Raw genomic sequence first — 19,249 nt, forward strand, 5'->3', positions numbered from 1 at the left:
ACTGCATAACTGATGCTGTAACTAGGCACACAGAACTCAGCCCCCCTTTACCGCGGTAGCTAATGCAACAGAACTTTGCAGGGAGTTAAATGAAGTGGATCTATTTTAATCAACGCCCTCCCCTCCCCCGAAGAGTAAACTAAAGGGGCAACCTGCTGCCAGTATTCAATACAATAGGACGGCCAGCAAGGCTCTGTGGGCATCAGCTCTGAATGAACTGGAGTCGCTATTTAAAGCACTGCGGTCCCTTCTGTCCTTCTCCCCCAGAGATCTTGGCTGAGGGCTCAGTCCCTTTGTGTGTCTCCTTCGCCCCCCCTCTCCCATGCAAGGATTCCCCTCCTATTTACTCGCTGCCAACTCAGGGCCAGTTTGCCCTGGCTTCAAGGTCGCAGTGGCAGCTGGAGGAGACAAATTCCCCACTGGCTGCCCTCAGCATCCCCGTGCGCGGCCCTGGCACTGCTGCATCTGCCTCGGTGGCTGCAGCCCCGGCGGGTCTGGGCGCTCCCACAGGAACCCCTGCCCCCGCAGCAGCCGCCCCGGCACACCTGCTTTGCCCGTTCTGTCTACGGGTTTGCCTAAGCGGGGGAATTTTCCCTCGCTCCCTTGCCGCATCCCTCACACTCGCGCGCACCCCCCAGCCCGACACTGACACACACACACACACACACGCGCTCTGGATCAGAGGCGGCTCTTTCTCCAGCGCCCCTAAGCCGGCTCCGCTCGCCGCTCGCCGGGGCTTCCCGCCGCCACGGGGCGTCCTCCGCCCGCAGCGCTGCAGCCTCCGGCCGGGCTCGCGCTCTGCCCGGGACAGCGGGCGGGGGGCCGCGCGGCGGCCGGCCGAGGGGGAAGGCGCCGCCGCGCCCCGGCCGCCTCTGCACCGCCAGCAGGTAGGGAGCGTAGGGACGGGTGGCGGCAGCAGCAGCAGCGGCGGCAGCATCCCCGGGCTCTGCCGCTTCCTTCCCCCCCACCCCCGGTTGCCTGGTCCCCCGCTCGGCCCGGGGGTGGAGGGGGGCGCGCTCGCTGCCGGGCGGGGGCTGGGAGGAGGGGCGGGCGAGGGGCTCGCCGCTCCCCCACTTGTCCAGCGCCCATCCACGGCTGCTGCCGGCTCTGCCCCTCCACCCCCCCGCATCCCTCTGTGTGTGTGTGTGTGTGTCCCTTCCCCAGCGCCCCGGCCATGCCCGCCGCTGGTCCCCGGGGCGCCCGAAAGTTTGTTCTCCTCGCGGGTGGGGGGCACGTCCCCCCCGGCACCCGCAGGGACGGGCTGGGGCTGGTCCCTCCCCAAGCCGCGGCTCGCGCCAGGGCGGGAGCTCGGCAGCTGCTGCGACTCTCCTCCGGGCCAGGCTCGTTCCACCTCCTCCTCCCTGACCCGACCTGTCTGGGCGGGCTTCCGCCTGCGGGGCTCGAACGCGCGGTCCTCCTGACGGCGCAGGGCCCCTCTGGCCAGACACTCCCCCCCCCCGGGGCCCCGATCCCCACCTTGCCAGTCCGGCACCCAGGACTCCCTCATGCTGATTGGCTGGAGGGGCAAATCCTCCCCAGTCCTCCAGCTCGGGCAGCGTGTGTTTGCCAGGGAGCCTTCCCTGAGAACCAGCATCCCTGGACGCTGGGTGAAGCTATCACTTGAAAGTATCTCTCTGCAGTTTCCAGGACAGTTGGGTTGTAAGTAAAGAGCAGCTGCAGTAGGTGACTGATTTTTTTTTCTTGGTCCCTTGGGTGATTGCTTAACACAGGTTTCCCAGAAGTGTCAGGGACAGAGAGATTCTTAGGTACCACTTTAACAATATTGCTTGTGGTAGCACCCTAGCAAGGGGGTGGACTTGATGAGATAGCTCTTGTCCATCTCTAAATTTCTCTGTTACTAGTAGGATTAGTTTATTGTTTTGTGATATGGAGAGAACTGGCTGGCATTTCACTCTTACTCTTAATTTTAAATGTACATTGCTAATAATGCTCTTTTTTTTTTTTTTTAAGAGAGGGTAGACAGAATAAATTCAGCTCTGGGTTGAGGAGCGAAGGAGCTCATGATCATCCCTATGATTTGTGTATTTTATATGTTGCGTGTATTACTTTTAATATCAGAAGTTCCACTGTGATACGTCAAAGCCTTGATGTATTTTAGAACATACCTCATTCATTTTCTCTCCAATTTTAGTGCAATAACAAAAGTAATATGTATTGATAAATTAAAACACGTGAAAGGACTTTGAAATATTATGTGTTGTGTAGGATGTGAAATTTCAGGTGTGCATGAAAGAGTAGCAGCTACTCCACAGGTTTTATATAAAATCTTTCTTTGCGGCTGTATCTGTGCATACATATATTCATCTGTCACTCTATTTCTAAGTATGATTACCTTGTGCTATTAGGCTCTGATTCAATCATGTTCTGATGATGCCGTCAAAGGCACCCACATTGTCTGGCAGTAATGATCTTTTTAATCCCTGGTTTTAGGAAGCTTTGTCATAGTAAAATATGTGACGTTTTTATTGTTAGTGTTGTTGTTGCAATTTTAGATACAGTATCCTGCATTATCTTTTGTTATACTGAACACAGAAGGAACGTTACCTAGACTTTTCTATCTATCCCAGTAAACAGATATTGTTATGTAAATAAACCGACATCCCAAAATGAGTACAATAAGAATAGCAAAATTCCCTCCAATCTGAATTATAAACTGTATGCTTCTCTTGTCCCCACATTCTGTTATATGTATTGTATACAGAACTTTACAGTGCACAATAACTCTAAAGCAGTAAGGGGAGGCTTGTTCTACTTGGAAATGGATGTATGATATTTTTTGACAAGTTGGGGAAAAAAACTAGATGTGATTGCAGAAAATGATTGTGTGTTTGTGTATATATATATTTTAGTAGAGTACTTAAATTAGTTTGTTTTCATTGTCGTGGGATATTAGCATCCTTCCTTTTGAATCTTAAGTTTTAAAAAGGTTTCAAGAGATTCTTACTTTCTTTCTCTCTCTCTCTCTCTCTCTCTCTACACATGTCTCTCTTGGTCTTTATTTTTCTTATATATAATAAATTAAGAAGTGACCCCTATTAAATTTTAGAAAGCATTATTGCCAGGCAAACTGGGCAATAGATCATGAAATCAGACAATAGTATTTTGTTTCCTAGCAACCACCTACTGTGAAAAGAAAACAAAACAATGGTGGATGCTTCCAAATTATGATAGTCATTGATCGAAACCCTAAAGCAGGTGCAGAGCTACAAGTGAGACTTGCTCCTGTTCATTTTCTTTTAAGCTGTTTTTTAAATATTTTACTTTGGTGAAGAAGGGATTTACTATGCATTGCAATTAAACAATTACAATTTCACGAAATATTGTAGCTTGACAGTTCTGTGTGTCTGAATAAAAGAACACAAGACTGGTGGTAATTGTAAAGTTTTTACAAGTAACAATTCTAAATAGTTTTTTAAAATATTTTTATGACTGTGCATTTCATAATAAAATATTCATAATAATATATTGTCAGTAAAAATCTGACTTAAATCTATTATCTACTGTAACTTCTTCAATTTTTATAGGATATTATAGGAATGAAAAGGAAGTATAATGTAACCCAGGCTTGATTGGGCTGGTGCTGTGTCCCCCTCTAGTGGCACCTTGCCCAGCTAGAGATTGATGAGCCTGGTACGGCCTTCGCTAAGAGCCATGTGGCTTTTAGTTATGTAGTAGAGTCGCATACACTAAGCTTCAGAGGTCCCCAATTTGATGACGACTGGGGTCTATCAGCATTACAATAGCTTGTTTTCTATCCACTGTATTTATCAGAATGTAACATTTCTTTGAGTGACAGAAAGTCTAATAAGTAAAACCTGTGATGCCTTTTCCTAGTTCAAGGTCTTGCGGCCCAACATACTCCCATTGAAATAAATGGATAAACTGCCACAGTGGGTGCTAAATTATTATATGTGTTATTTTGATAATGCAGTAGTGCCTAATTTGAGACTATAAGCACTGAAATGAAATCTTGACACTGGGTCATATTTTAATCTTAGATGCACTATGTGCATTGCCATCTTTCTGAAAAAATCCCTTATTGCATGTTGTAAATCTAACCCACTATCTTTGCTTCTTGCCCTATCAGTATACAGCTTTTTAACAAGCGTTAGTGCTCAAAATTCTGGTGGTGATATTAAACTGTGGTAACAAAGGGAGCTTTATTGTTTAATGTGTTGAGAGATTTGTGCATTGTACATCTTGCTCCTGTCCCTTTATAGTAGAAAGTTACTGTGACTGAGTGGCATCCTCTTGGGTGCCTCCTTATGGCCTTAAGGCAGCCCTGCAAGCAGCCCTTTGCCTCAGTTTCCCCTTAGTTCCTCAGGAAACTCCCCTCTCCCCCCAAAGCTTTTACAAATCCAGTAACTGCTCTCCTTAGGGTTCCATTTATTAACTTAAAATTTAAAAGATAAACTCAAAAGTCTCCCTCCAGCCTTAAACTGTGCATGGTCCCCAAGTCCTCTGGTGTCTCCACATCTTCTCTGCTTTAGAAGGCTATTCCCAGCCCTTCCCTCTCCCAGTTGGGAGCTCTTGCTTTATTTTGAGTATTTGTTGATTTAATGAAGTTTTCAAGTCCATCCATCCTCACAGGCCTTCCCTGTCTGTTGTCTCACTCCCCGAGTTTCAGGTTTCTCTGCTGGAGCCTCTTCATTTCCAGCAGCCCATTTGGGTATGGCTCTGCTGCTTCTAGGAGTGAGCCTCCCAGCCCGGTCTACAGACTCAGGGCTCACGCTAGCCAAAGCTCCAATGTTTTCACAACTATTTTAGCACACTAGCAGGAAACCATCAACTGGGGCTGGGAGACTCACTCCCAGGTGCAGTGTAGACATATCCTATATTTCACTCTGTTCTCTCTGAGAACTCTCTCTGTAGTGCCAGCAGCTTGGCTTCGTCCTGCTGGTCTTATAGAGTAATCAGGTGATTCGTGCTCAGTTGTGCCTTCTTAGTAATCAGGGTTGCCTGGCCCCAGACCTCTAGCACTTCAGGGGCAAGACACCCTGTTAAAGTTACAAAAAGTTCTTCATATAGCTTTACGTATTGATCTTCTGTAATATAAACAGAATACGTTGTGCAGTGGTTAATTATGTCATATTCACTCCCAAACTGGTTGCAGATGTGAAGCAAGTGAAGTAGAAGTACTTACTACATTCAAGAGAGTTAAAACATCTTGTATTTGCAACCTATAAAATCACAAGGAAGATTTGATACTGGGAGAGCAGCAAACTTTTATCATATATGCATTATTAAACAACAACATTTTGTGTTTAGCATGGGAACTGGATACCCTTAGTGACTTCTGCGGGTTCACAATATTTTTTTAAAAGATCTAATATGCTATTATATATGATTAATTTATATTGCATATAGGTGTGTTTCTAGCTCATTTCAGACAGTAAGATACATGCCCCACAATCTGAATAAAAATGATTGAAGTTGAGTGGTCAGAGAATATTCTGTCAAGTACCAGTGAGTAGCTGTTTTCATATATACATTTCAAAATGCACATTTTAGTAGTGTAGCAGGTGTGCACAATTTGGCGTATAGCCTATTAATCTCGTTTTGGTAGCCTATGTGATATTGTAGCAAAATAATTTGTCAAAAAATGTCTTCCGTATTTTTCTAAAATGGCAGTCCTGAATCTAGAACCTAACAATTAGGTGGCCCACAGACTAATCTCACCATGTCTTAGAATAGTGACAACAATCCTACATCCCCTTCCTTCCCTGCCCCGCCCCCCAAAATTTACAAAAAGGAGAATGAAAGATGAAGAAAAACGAGAAAAGAAATTTTAGGAAATCAAAAAATGGGGAGAATGAAAAGCAAAAATGGGGGATGAGAATGATAATTCAGCACTTTTGCACATAAACCTAAGGCATTGAGAAGTGATTTTTAAATACTCTTCCTGAAACTCCTGTCATGCCAACTGCTGCGGTTGTTACTCGTGGTGAATGTAAACTCTTGAATTAAAACTGCTTTGTATTAGGGTTTTGCTCCTTGCTGCACCTTCCTTTGCATCTCCAGTCTGGTGCCCTTTCTCCCTCTTAAAATCTATCCTCTTCAAGGGGAAACACTCATTCTGATCTTCTTCATTTAAATGTGGTCAATATGCATAAATTAAGAGTTTGACATTTTTGCCCTCTTTTTTGTCTGTGAAATGACAGGCCTGACTAGTGGACTAGCAATGTGTTTGCCACGGGCTTTTATCTGAGATTAACATGCTGTAACCTTGATTTGTGGTTTTCACTAACACATTTTTCTTTAAGGATACTGGGGTAGCCACTGTTCATGATAACTTACTGGAAATTTAAATCTAAAATCTTAGTGATGGTTGCCCTGTTGCATGTTTGTTTCTATTTATTAAAAAAAAAAAAAAAAAAAAGAGGGAGTGGAGTCTCTATCCTGAGATCTAGGAAATGTTCACACATTTCAAAAAGTAAATCCTATTAATAGAAAAAAACCTAGCAGCCATTCCTTACCAAATACTAAAAATAAATCAGCCAAACAGTTATAAACTGAAAAGACTGAATATATTTTACCCTCTTCAGTTACTGATTTCCAGACATCCTAACTCTCAGACAGCCTCACCCCTATCTTTTGTCCAAAAGCCTAGGGAAAAAAGATGGATTTTGCAGCACATCCTGAAGAATGACAAATTTGGAGCCATTGTGTGGGAAGTGAGTTCCAAAGCCAAGGGAATTACCTCCTTGCAACCCTCCCACACACACTTCTAAACTTTCCCAGGGCTGGGGTGATCTCTCAAGTAGGCAGGTACCCCACGCTTTTTAGGGAATGCCCAGATTTGTTGTTGTAGGCTTCCTGGCATTGAATTTTTTTTTCTTATTTTTCCTTGTTTTTTTCCTTTTGGGGGCTGGGGAGGAAGAAACAGAGGGTACGTCTACACTGCAAAAAAACCTCCATGGCAGCAAATCTCAGAGCCTGGGTCAATTGACTTGGGTTTGTGAGGCTGTGCAGGACTGAAAATAGAATTGTAGACATTCCTGCTCTGGCTGAAGCTTAGGATTGGAGAATCAAACCCCTCACTTTCCCACTGAGTTTCAGAGCCCAGGCTCCAGCCCAAGCAGGAACATCTTCATAGCTATTTTTAGTCCCATACCATGAGCTCTACAAGCCCGAGTCAGTTGTCCCAGGCTCTGAGACTTGCTGCCAGGTTGTGTATGTTCCCCCCCGCCTCCCAATGTAGACATAACCTGAGGCCCTGATTTAACAAAGCTCTTTAGTAGGCAGTAGGTTTAAAACAAACAAAAGGAAATATATCAAAAGGAAATACACAATGCACAGTCAACGCATGGAACTCCATGCCAGAGGATGTTGTGAAGGCCAAGACTATAAGGGGATTCAAATAAGAGCTAGATAAGTTTATGGAGGATACGTCTATCAGTGGCTGTTAGCCAGGATAGGCACGGATTGCTGTTTGCCAGAGGCTGGAATGGCTGATGGGATGAATCACCTGGTGATTACCCTGTTCTATTAATTCCCTCTGAAGCACCTGGCATTGGCCACTGTCAGAAGACAGGATACTGATCTAGATGAACCATTGGTCTGACCCCGTATGGCCGTTCTTATGTTCTTATGTTATGTTTTTACTTGCATGCCTAATTTTAAGCACATGCTTAAGCCCCATTTGTCTTGCTGAACAGGGAGAAATTCAAGCATGTGTTTTAAGTAGGCTTGGCAGAACTCAGTTTTGATTTTTTTTTATAATTGCAATAGATAATATCAATGTTTATTTTTAATCATTTTTTTCTATTTATATTAATTTAAATTTCAAATTTACTCAAAATTATTGGTTTTAAACATTTCCCCAACTTTTATTAATTTAAATTTTCACAGTTGTGGGAAATTATGGGGGTTGATAGACAATGGGGAGGGGAGTCACACAATAATAGTTTAATGTCAAAAGATGTTGAGATTCAAAACATTGAAGCTTTATAACTGTTAAAACACAAATATCAGCATCACATATCAAAGTACAGAAAATAAATATCCTTAAATCAAACTCTAATAAGTTCTTAAGCAACATTTTTCTTACTTTGCCTATCTGTAAATTTTGATTATTATCAATGAAAAAACTTTTCGTCAGTTTGTGTATTTATGGTGAAGCTGACATTTGCAGACAGTTCCTGATAATAGCCCTTCCAAGTCTAGTTTTAAATTTGTCATGCAATTAAATGCTTTGTTGAATTTGGGCTGGAAGCATTTGTAATTTGGGCAAAACCTATGACCTTTCAAACTAACAATATTTTCATTACTTGTCTAGGAGGGAGAGTAAGAAGAACACAAATAGTGAGATGACAAAATTGGGGAAAAGTGCAAGTTCATCTGGGGAAAGAACCTGAAACATACACACTTGATGGAAGGGAGAAACTTGGGTAGCAATAATGCTGGAATGATACCAGATAACAAATTACACATATATGTGATATGGTAACAAAAAAGACCAGTTTACCTTTGAGCTCAATATGAAAGGGCATCATGTTAGAGAGCCAGGAGGTGGTAATCCCTTTCTGTAAGATGCTGCTCTGAGCATACCTGAAATTTCTGAACATAGTATTACCAGAAAGCTGTTGAAAAATTGGATGGAGTTCCGAGAAGTGCAACAAAAATTTTCAGGGGCATGGAAACATTGGATATGAGGAAAAGCTAACATATATAAATAGAGAAAGAGAGATAGCATGACAATAAGTAAGGTTAAAAGTGTACAGTTATTTCAAGTATGAATGTAAAGAAGGAAAATAATTATTTAATGTGGTACCTTGGAGAATTCCTGGGAGTAAAAGGGTGAAATTAAAAAAAGAGTAATTTTGGCTGAAGATCAGTAAAAGTCTCTTGAAAATGAGTTGTATTAAGCTCTAGAATAGTCAAGGGAATAGTGAAAGCCCCATTGATCGGAACATTTAAAACTAGATTGGACTAATCACTAATAAATGTACTGTAGGGAATAATTCTGAATTTTCCAGGTGATGGAGTAGATGATTTAATAGATCTTTTCCATGTGTAAGTTTCATTGTTTTAATGTAATGGACGTGGAAAATAGGTCAGATTTTGGGTCTGCTACCCTTGACACAGTCTCTAAATGCCTACAATATTTATATTTTGGCAAAGTAATTTCCAGAGTCAGAACAATTGTTTTGAATTTGGTAAACTTGTAGGTGATTCTGTGCTAAGTCAGAGGGCCAGACTGAGTTAATAGGGGATGTGCAAGAAGAACTTCCAGCAGATGGCATAGGAAACGCTGTTGGCTTTTCCACTTAACCAGCAACCTGTAAGGGTAAGGGGCACTTTGCTGCTGCAGCTGCCATCTCTTAGTTAAGACATAAAATCAGACCCAGTGCTAGAAGGTGGCATTTGGGGCTGTTTCCTTCCTATTCCTGCCTCCTCTGAGCTCACAGTAGCTGCCTCCTGTGATCTGGGTGGACTCTGGGCAGCTGCTCATCAGTGTCCCTGTATCTGCTTGCCACAGTAGAGAAGGGGAAGAGAGAGTGGACCTCTGCAAGCCCCTGGGAGCAGGATAGGCTCTGGACTGGCCTTGCTTGAGCCCTGAAAAAGGCAGCACCTAATACAGCTGCCCTTCCCACTCAGCCTGGGAGAGGAGGAGAAGGGGAGCCTGGACAGAAGCCAGCAGGTAAGGTGCTGTGGCGTTAGCTCTCACCATATTTTGTGTTGGTTCCAGAGCCCCAGTCTCTGGAATCCTATAATTACTAGAGAATGTCAGGGTTTGTTTAAAAAACAAGCACTTCCAGCTGTCACGTTTTCAGACAAAGGACTGACATGTGACGAGGGTTGCCAACGTTGTATTTAAAAAATACAGGACAGACCTCAGATGTCCCCAATCTTGACTTGAACCTCTGGAAGCAAGTCTTTTTCCCCCCTCCCACTCGCATGCTTCCTAGGGTTTCTCTCTCTCCAGCTCTGGATGCAGCAGGGAACCCAGGGCCTCAGGTGCTGGGCCAGTAGCCGCTGTGACTCCTGTTCAGGTTCTGCACGAGTGCCAGGAGCCGAATTGGACGCTGCAGTTGCTGGTCTTTGCCAGCTGCAGGGCTGTGCACCCTGCTGGGGACATTGGCAGAGACTCTGCAAGCGGTGAGGCTTCCCTCCCACCCTTTGTCAGTGTTATCTGTCAGGTTTAACTTCCTGAGGGCAGGGGTTTCCCTTCCTTGTACAATGCATGGCCCCAGGATCTCTTTCTCAGTTGGGTGCTACTGTAGCACAACTTGATTAAATGATAGCAACATCGTTTTGCAATGTTTCCTCTGGTTCCAAAGTTTATCACTTGGGTATGGCCTCCATCCGGAGAAGCTAAGAGTGGGAGAACATCACTGAGTCATGAGCACAGCAGAGGGCTGGGCTTTCCCTTCTCAGCCTGGCAGGGAATATCCAGTGCTAAATAGAAGCCCAAACTCAGAGTCCTCGTCAAGCCAGAGCATTAGGGAATCAGTTAAAAACTGAGGAAAACTAACAAGTGAGGAATCCATTGTGTAATAATGTGCAGGCATTCTGCGGCACTAACCAGGCAGGTCTCTGGACAGACTGACAGAGCCTCTCCATGTTTGCTGGGTTTCTCCTCGTTTCTGCCCAGATCCATGGTGCACAGGAGATTTCCCTCCTGCTAGCTCTGGGCTTTCCCTGCAGGAGCAGCCAGTGCCCAGCCCTTGTGCTACTCAAGGTTGGAGACGTTTGTGCTTGGGGCTCCTCTCCAGCAAAGGGAAGGACAGGATGCCCAGTGTGGATTCACTGCGTCAGATCCACGCGGTGTTGTATGTTCAGGGTGCGGGGCAGGTGAGCAAAGCTCTCCAGGAGCCCAGCACAAGGCAGCAAAAGCTCCTGAACTGGCTGAGGCCAGACCCCTGCCACCTCCTCTGCCAGGATACCATGCAACCCTGATCAATCCAGTGCTGCCCACTGCCCTGATGGCCTCCTCCCACGATGGCCTCGGCATGTACAGGGCCTCCTGGGTGCTTCAGAGTGGCTAGGACTCAGGCATCCTGCTGTGGATGGACTCGGTGCCGGCCCTTGTAGTATGGGACTGTTGGCACCCCTAAGTGTGACCTGCATGCACCCAGAGACTTGGAACCCTGCAGGCTTATAAAACTAACCTGAAGTTTACCACCTGGAAACAAATCCCATGACTCCTAAGCCAGTTTCAGGCTGTGTTGGGGTCTGACTCCTGATTTTTGCAGTCTTTGGGTTGGCTGAGGTCAAGAATCAGAAGGCCTGGGTGCAGGCCAACTCCACTGAGCTAGGGGAGACGGGAGGTTAGTTAGCTGGGCTTATTGCAGATGCTAAGGATGAAATGACTGGGTTGGCATTGAATTGCTGAAGGTAGAGGATCAGTTGGTTGATTGGGGGATGCCTGCGGGGCAGCGAGTGGGCAGAGTAGGGGATATGGAATGATTGGGGATGGGTCACAGAGAATTAGAAATAATGAAGTTAGGGCAGACTGAGAATGATTGAATGGGGAACATTTGAATGGTCAAAATAGATCAAAATAGATAGTTGAGGGGGAGGGCAGAGAGTAGATTGGCTTGAAGAGGACTGCTTGTGTGCATTAAAATTACTCAGAATCAGGGTTTATATGTTGGGATCCTTCAGAATGACAAGTACAATAAATGGGTAAGATTATTATTATTCTTTCTGCTACTCTGCCAAAGAGAAATTATGTCAACAGCAACCTTAGCTACAGTTTGTTAATGTTGATGTATTTTTTGTCTTTGTTTTTACTTTTAATATAAATGATACTAAAAGTCCTTTTTAATTAATAGTACTTTAGCATGGCATACTGATACTTCTAATATTGCTCTAGCACACAGCGCATCATGCTTTAGGTATACTTGATATCATCAACAGACAACAAGAAATATGTTCTTGTTAAATATTTGTCTCTGGTCAGTATGGTTTAAAAAAACCAAGTTGTCAGATAAAAATATTTGGTTGCCTAATTTTTTTGTGTGAATTTTAAAGGGGAGCTCAGCATATCAGAAGTCCCAACAAACAGCAGCAGAAATTTAGATATGCAGAATGTAATTATTAGAGTTGGAATTTGGCCTGGATATCAGTGTTAACACCCTTTCAAGAAACTAAAAAATTCCATGGGGTATGTGAGAGCAGAATCAACTTCTTCTAGTCTTAATCCTTGTACTCTGATCATTTTAAAAAAGTTCAAGAAAAAACACACACAGCCATGTGTGTTATGATTTCATTAAAAATCTTACATTTCTATAGTGCCTTTTATCCTCTGCTTTACATGTTGTGTAGGAATGGTTCAAATACTGCTGAAGTGCAGCCACCTCTTGAGTGGAGCATGACAGGTGTTTAACAGCATTCTGCAGTTCTGTTTAGACATTTCTAATGCACCTTTCAATGTTGTATGCAAAATGTCTATAGTGAGGGAGAAATGAAACTATGTAGTATCTAACTAAAATTGCTGGCTGAATTTAGGAGGATAGACTGTCATTACTTAAATTAGATTGCTCACAACAGTGATACTAATATCCCAACTGTTATGAAAAATGTTGTGGGATCTCTAATAATGTCAAGTAGTTCTATCTTTCATTTGAAAGTAACAAAGAGTCTCTTAATATTATGCTGGTGTGACGGGATTGTGAAGGGTGCTGTCATATTGTACTGGTTGGTCTACATACAAAATAAGAGTTTACCATTGCTACCAGATACGCTCAAGTGGGAGAAGCCTGTGCTGTGGTGCCAGAGGTCCTTGATTTAACCCCTGCTGGTGACCCAAGGTGGAGGTTGTTACAAAATGTTGGTGTTACTTCAAGACTGACTCAGAATAAAGGGTACTACTTACTGAATAAGTGAGGCACTTAGTTCATGAGGGTTTTTCTTGAAAGTTTGACTCACCTTAGCTGTGAGACCTTATTAGATCACAGACTAAGGTAGAATAGTTATAAACACACAAAAAAGCTTAGTATTACAATCCTCTGTTGGTAGATGAGGATGACAGGCACATACATATAATCAAGGTCTCGTGACAGATTTACTCGGTGCAGAGATACTGTGTGTTCATGCATATTCATACTTCCCTTTTACATGCACGCCTTTTGCAGTCTACATAGAGACAAGGTAAACAGAAGAGTGGTCAGCAGTTTTATTTTAATGACTGTTTAAAAAATTGAAAACTGTTAAGTACAAAAGAGATGGAAATTAATTCTGATTTCAAATGTTTCTTAAGTTTCCTAGAAATAAGTACTCCTCTGGCAGATTTCTTCTTGAAAAATGAAAGAACATTTTGCCGGTTGTGTAATCAGAAAGTGCACATATTTTAAGTGTGAGGAAATACCACTAGTGATGATATGTTTTTTGAGGTATGATCATTTGTCTCTTAAAAAACTATAATGAAACAGCCATCTTATTTCACTGACAAGCCATCAGTTGGCATTTTCAATCATAGAGACTTGGGCTAAATTTTAGCTGGTAACCTACATAAGAACAGAAGTATGGCCACACTGGGTCAGACCAGTGGTCCATCTAGCCCAGTATCCTGTCTTCTGACAGTGGCCACTGCTAGGTGCTTCAGAAAGAATGAACAGAAAAGGCCAATTATCAAGTGATCCATAACCTGTGATCCAGTCCCAGCTTTTGGCAGTCAGAGGTTTAGGGACACCCAGAGCATGGAGTTGGGTCCCTGACCATCTTGACTAATAGCCATTGATGAACTTATCCTCTATGAATTTATCTAATTCTTTTTTGAACCCAGTTTTAGTTTTGGCCTTCACAAACTGGGAATGAGTTCCACGGGTTGACTGTACTTTGTGTGAAGTAGTACTTCCTTTTGTTTGTTTTTAAATCAAGTGCCTATTAATTTTATTGGGTACCCCTGGTTCTTTGTATTATGTGAAGGCACTTCCTTATTTACTCCACACCATTCATGATTTTATAGACCTCTATCACATCCCCCCTTTGTCTCCTTTTCAAGCTGAAAAATCTCACTCTTTTTAATCTCTTCTCATATGGAAGCTATTTCATAACCCTAATAATTTTTGTTGCCCTTCTTTGCACTTTTTCCAATTCAAATATAGCTATTATGAGATGGGTGACCAGAATTGTATTCAGTATTTGAGATATGGGCGTAGCATGAATTTATATAGTGGCATTATGAAATTTTCTGACTTATTATCCATTCTTTTCCTAATGGTTCCTAACATTCTGTTAGCTTTTTTGACTGCTGCTTCACATTGAGCAGATATTTCAGAGAACTATCCACAATGACTCTAAGATTTCTTTCTTGAGTGGTAACACTTAATTTAGATCCCATCATTTTGTATGTATAGTTGAGATTATGTTTTCCAATATGCATTACTTTGCATTTATCAACATTGAATTTCATCTGATATTTTGTTGCCCTGTCACTCAGTTTTGTGAAATCTCTTTGTAACTCTTTGCAGTCTGCTTTGGACTTAAGTATCTTGAGTAATTTTGTGTCATCTACAAATTTTGCCACCTCACTGTTAGATGTCTTCAAGTCACCAAGGCCTGGTGAAATACATCCTACAATACTCAAGGAAATGACTGAGGAGATATGAGCCATTATCGATTATCTTCTAAAAGTCATGGAAGAGGGGAGAGATTCCAGAGGACTGGAAAAGGGAAAATATAGTGCCAATCTATAAAAAGGGGAATAAGAACAACAGGAAGAATTACAGATCTGTCAGCTTAACTTCAGTACCCAAAAAGATAATGGAGCAAATAATTAAGCAATCAATTTGCAAACACCTAAAAGATAATAAAGTGATAAGTAACAGTCAACATGGATTTGTCAAGAACAAACTGTGTCAAACCAACATTCTTTGACAGGGTAACAAGCCTTGTGGATGGGGGGAAACTGTTGATGTGATATATCTTGATTTTAGTAAGTCTCTTGTTACTGTCTCACATGACTTTCTCATAAACATACTAGAGAAATATAACTTAGATGGAGCTACTATAAGGTGGGTGAGTAGTTATCAGTGGTTCACAGTCAATCTGGAAGGGCATATTGAATGGGGTCCTGCCAGGATAGGTTCTGTTCAATAACTTCATCAGTCATTTAGATGGCATAGAGAGCACACTTATGAAGTTTGTGGACAATACCAAGCTGGGAGGATAGGATTAAAATTCAGAATGATCTGGACAAACTGGAGAAATGGTCTGAAGTAAATAGGATGAAATTCAATAATGACAAAAGCAAAGTACTCCACTGAGGAAGGAACAATCAATTGAATACATACAAAATGGGAAATGATTGTCTAGGAAGAAGTACTGCGGAAAGGGATCTGGGAGGGCATAGTGGATCACAAGCTAAATATGAGTCAACAATGTAACACTGTTTCTAAAACACCCAAACATCATTCTGGGATGTATTAGCAGGAGTATTGTAAGGAAGACACGAGGCGTAATTCTTCCACTCTACTCCGCACTGATAAGGCCTCAGCTGGAGTATTGTGTCCAGTTCTGAGTGCCACATTTCAGGAAAGATGTGGACAAATTGGAGAAAGTCCAGAAAAGAGCAACAAAAATGATTAAAGGTCTAGAAAACATGACCTATGTGGGAAGGTTGAAAAAATTGGGTTTGTTTAGTCTGGAGAAGGGAACACTGATGGCGGGACATAATCGTTTCCAAGTACATGAAAGGAGTTGCAAGGAGGAGGGAGAAAAAATATTCTCGTTAACCTCTGAGAATAGGACAAGAAGCAATGACCTTAAATTGCAGCAAGGGAGGTTTAGGTTGGACATTAGGAAAAACTTCCTAACTGTCAGGGTAGTTAAGCACTGGAATAAATTGCCTAGGGAGGTTGTGGAATCTCTGTCATTAAAGATTTTTAGGAGCAGGTTAGACAAACACCTGTCAGGGATGGTCTAGTTAATACTTAGTCCAGCCTGGAGTGCAGGGAATGGACTAGAAGACCTCTCAAGGTCCCTTTCAAAGATCCAGTCCTATGGTTCTATGATTTCACTCTTATGACTGTACCTTTTCATTTCTATTTAACTAGCTTCATCCTTTTTGTGTAGTTCCCCTTTCTGAAGTTAAATGCTACTGTGGTGGGTTTCTTTGGTATCGTTCCTTGAACAAGAATGTTACATTTAATTACATTATTGTCACTATTACTTAGTGGTTCAGCTACACTCACCTCTTGTGCTCCATTTAGGATTAAATCAGGAATTGCCTCTCCCCTTATGGGTTCCAGGACTAGCTGCTCCAAGAAGCTGTCAGTTAAAGTGTCTTGAAACTTTATCTCAGCATTCTGTCCTGAGGTGACATGTATCCAGTCAATATGGGGATAGTTGAAATCCCCCATTATTATTGAGCTGTCTATTCTTTTAGACTCTCTTATTTCCTGGAACATTTCACAAGCACCATCACAGTCCTAGTCAGATAGTAAATAGGATATTCCTACTGCTATTCTTTTATTATTCAAGCATGGAATTTCTATCCATAGAGGTTCTATGGTACAGTTTAATTAATTTAAGATTTTTACTATATTTGATTCTATGCTTTCTTTCACATATAGTGCCACTCCGCCACCATCACAATCAACCTACTCTATCATTCCTATATATTTTGTACCCTGGTATTACCATGTTCCATTGATTATCATCATTCCACCAAGATTCTGTGATTCCTATTACATCAATATCCTCATTTAATACTGGGCACTCAAGGTCATCCATCTTAATATCTAGACTTCCAGCATTTGTATACAAGCACTTATAAACTTTGTCACTTTTTAGTTGTCTGCCATTATGTGATGTAATTGAATGAGGCTCTTTTTTCATTTGACTGTTTTTCTTCAGTTCCTCCTGTACTTCATCAACTTCTATCCTCTTCTCTTTATTAGGATATAGAAAATCCCCATTAATAAAGCTTCCCATATGGGAGGCCTTAGTCCAAACTCTGTGCTTCTCTACACCTATCAACTTTCCCTCTACGACCTTTTAAATTTTACATGCCAGCAATCTGGTTCCATTTTGGTTTAGGTGAAGCTCATCCTTCCTGTTTAAGCTTGTCCTTTCCCACAAGGTTCCCCAGTCCCTAATAAATCTAATATCTTCCTCCCTGCACCATCGTGTCATCCATGCATTGAGACCCTGCAGAATGCCTGCCTATCTGGCCCTGCATGTGGAACTGGAAGCATTTCAGAGAATGCTACCATGGAGGTGCTGAACTTTAATCTCTTACCTACCAGCCTAAATTTGGCCTCAGGACCTCTCTTCTACCATTCATAGAAGCTTAGGGTTGGAAGAGACCTCAGGAGGTCATCTAGTCCAACCCCCGCTCAAAGCAGGACCAACCCCAACTAAATCATCCCAGCCAGGGCTTTGTCAAGCCGCACCTTTAAGGATGGAGATTCCACCACCTCCCTAGGTAACCCATTCCAGTGCTTCACCACTGTCCTAGTGAAAAAACTTTTCCTAATATCCAATCTAGACCTTGCCCACTGTAACTTGAGACCATTGCTCCTAGTTCTGCCATCTACTACCACTGAAAACAGCCTAGTTCCATCCTCTCTGGAACCCACTTTCAGGTAGTTAAAGGCTGCTGTCAAATCCTCCCTCATTCGTCTCTTCTGCAGACTAAACAAGCCTAGTTCCCTCAACTCTTCCTAGCTTGCCTCATAAGTCATGTGGTTCACCACCTAATAATTTTTGTTACCATCCACTGGACTCTTATCAATTTTTCCATGTCCTTTCTGTACTGCAGGGCCCAAAACTGGACACAGTACTCCAAATGTAGCCTGAACAGAGGGGAGTAATCATTTCCCTCGATCTCTTGGCAATGCTTCTACTAATGCAGCCCAATATGCCAACAGCCTTCTAGGCAATAAGGGCACACTATTGACTCATATCCAGCTTCTTGTCCACTGTAATGCCCGGGTCCATTTCTGCAGAACTGCTGTCTAGCCAGTTGGTCCCCAGTCTGTAACACTGCATGGGATTCTTCCGTCCTAAGAGCAGGACTCTGCACTTGTCCTTGTTGAACCTCATCAGATTTCTTTTGGCCCAATCCTCTAATTTGTCTAGGCCACTCTGTATCCTATCTCTGCTCTCCAGCGTATGTACCACTCCCCCCAGTTTAGTATTATCTGCAAACGTGCTGAGGGTGCAATCCACCCCATCCTCCAGATCATTAATGAAGATGTTGAACAACTGGCCCCAGCACCGACCCCTGGGGCACGCCACTTGTTACTGGCTGCCAACTAGACATGGAGCCGTTGATCACTACCCATGAGCCTTATGATCTAGCCAGCTTTCTATCCATCTTATAGTCCATTCATCCAACCCATACTTCTTTAACTTGCTGATAAGAATACTGTGGGAGACCGTATCAAAAGCTTCGCTAAAGTTTTCCCTATGTCATTGGTACCTACGTGTAGTATGACCACCAGGTCCTCCCCAGCACTGTCTAGATGTCTTGAGAGTGCCCCGAGATATCCAGTTGCCTGACAAATTTGTAAACATAGGGCACACAGAATGTTTAACACCATTACATAAAGGGTACAAAAATAATTGTTATTTTTATAATAAACTAGTTGGGTTTAACTCTTTTATTTTCCTGATTTTTTTTGTTAGTGTTTGAACTTCTGTGTCACACTGAAGTCTGTACATAATATATGTTTGAAAGTTATGATACTAGAAACAGGTTCTGATTTCAATCTGTGAATGAAAACATGAACTATTTTGAAAAGTAAAATGGAAGTCTGAAAAATCCAAAGTTTTTATTACATGTAGTGGAAAACAATAAGAAAGTTATAGAACTATGTAAAGTCTAGAGGGAAAGGATATGGGTGCAATCACTAGTGATTAAAGAGGAGGTGTGGCTAGTTAGTGTAATCAGCTGTCACTGGATATTGATTAGGAGATAGAGAGTGGAGTTGTGAACTGTTAAAATAGGTTTGATTTATTAAAATCTGAAAGCTGGGTAGGACATTTGATAATGCAGACAGCTAATCTTATTTTTAAGTTGTCAGTTTTTACAGTGTTGAAGTTGATTCTCGTTCCAGTTGTACTAATGTGAAGGCTATTGAGTGCTAATGGGTGATCACCTAACAGAAGTATGAATTCATCTGATTCTATATGCCTAAAGTTGAAATAAATGGTAGGAAGCAAGTGAGTCAATGGACTAAAGTCATGAAAACAAATAATTCTTCTAAATCTAAAATATAAACATTGTGAAGAGTTTGTTAAGTACAAGTCTTTTCTAGCTCACTACTTATCT

At 42.3% G+C, this 19,249-nt stretch overlaps 1 protein-coding gene across 2 annotated transcripts in view; it reads left to right on the top strand.

Moving 5' to 3' along the window:
- The first annotated feature begins 743 nt into the window (after positions 1-743).
- The window catches only part of ENOX1 (ecto-NOX disulfide-thiol exchanger 1), a 453,288-nt gene continuing 434,782 nt past the window's right edge, over positions 744-19,249 (top strand). For both annotated transcript variants that reach the window (XM_067563159.1, XM_067563161.1), the window contains exon 1: positions 744-887. The gene's annotated coding sequence lies outside the window, so the exon portion shown is untranslated. The remainder of the gene's footprint in view (positions 888-19,249) is intronic.

The sequence above is a fragment of the Emydura macquarii genome, unplaced genomic scaffold (assembly GCF_026122565.2).
Source record: "Emydura macquarii macquarii isolate MOO-44397 ecotype Brisbane River unplaced genomic scaffold, CSIRO-AGI_Emac_v2 contig_2473, whole genome shotgun sequence".
Taxonomy (NCBI): Eukaryota; Metazoa; Chordata; order Testudines; family Chelidae; genus Emydura; species Emydura macquarii.